The following is a 1,322-nucleotide window of genomic DNA, read 5'->3' on the forward strand; positions in this document are numbered from 1 at the left end:
GGATGAACCTTGAGGACATTATGCTGATTGAAATTAGTCAGTAAAAAAAGGACAAATATTGAAAAAGACCAATTTTGTAAAAGCTTAAAAAAAAGATACCCATACAAAAATGAAAAACAAAAAATTTCTTTGTTGTTTATCAGTGGGGTAGGAGTTGGGGGATTTGGAGGATGTGGAGGGAGGTGATGGTAAAGCACAGGGTTAGGGGCAGACACACTATAGTTCGGGTTTTGGGGAGGACAGTACACAAGAAGGGGGAGGGCATAGAAGAACAAGGTAGACAGGGGAACAGTGAGACAGGGCTGCATGGGCTAAATGGGACAGAGGTAAATAGCGATGCATGTTCAAACTTGGAACAACAGGGCTCTGTGATACATGGATCAAGGCATAGTTTAAAGAGGGAAAAGAATACTAAAATGCTTAACTGTCTTGTGAATATTGTTTTCCCTTGTCTAATATTGTAGAATGGACACTTGAGTAGGATAGAAAGGAATGTCGGGAAACATGATTACTGAAAGCTTGTATGCCTATAACTGATTGGAATACCTAAAAGGGGTTCTAGAACTTGCCCAGTGAAATAGGCCTCATGCAAAGCCTTTTCAGAGTATAGGACCTTAGGTGGAATCCTGGGTGGGACATTCCCACTAGAAAGGATAAGTAGACCAGACTGAAATAGCTAGAGCAACAGAAGATACATCTTCAAAGAAAGATCATCAGGAAAAACCCAAAACAAAAATGGCAGTATGACTGCCTACTATAAGAATAAGCAAGTTGTTCTCCTGGAAGCCATCAAGGCAAGCAATCAAGTTCCTTCAGGACAATTACTCCTCTAAGACTGAAACTCAAAGGGAACACATGAGCAGGCATGTAAGCTTGCTGATGACCACATTGGTCTACTGGTGAGTGGAGGAGGGGAAAAGGCAGCAATGGAGAAATGGGCTGAGTTCAATCACATTCCACAGACACCCATTGACCTGGAGATGAGAGAGAGAAGAGGAATAGCTGGTTGGTCCAAAGTGTGGTGAGACCTAGGGACACCTGAGCCTATGGACAAGGACATAGCTACAGAGGGCTAGAGCTGAGAGTGAAGCATCCATATGAAGTGAGAGGAGGCACACAAGAACACCCAAATTTGCAAATAGTACCCATTTGATCTAGCCTCGATGGCTTGATAAGCAGAACTCAACTAGAGGAAGATTAAAAAAAAGAAAGAGAACAAAACAATTTTTGATAAAGGAAACAAGGGTAAATTGCTACAATTTGATGAACTTGACCTATACTCACAGAGGTAGTAACTCTAAATACCAACAGTGAGGGAAGGG

Source organism: Chrysochloris asiatica, unplaced genomic scaffold, assembly GCF_000296735.1.
Source record: "Chrysochloris asiatica unplaced genomic scaffold, ChrAsi1.0 scaffold00141, whole genome shotgun sequence".
NCBI classification, from domain to species: Eukaryota; Metazoa; Chordata; class Mammalia; order Afrosoricida; family Chrysochloridae; genus Chrysochloris; species Chrysochloris asiatica.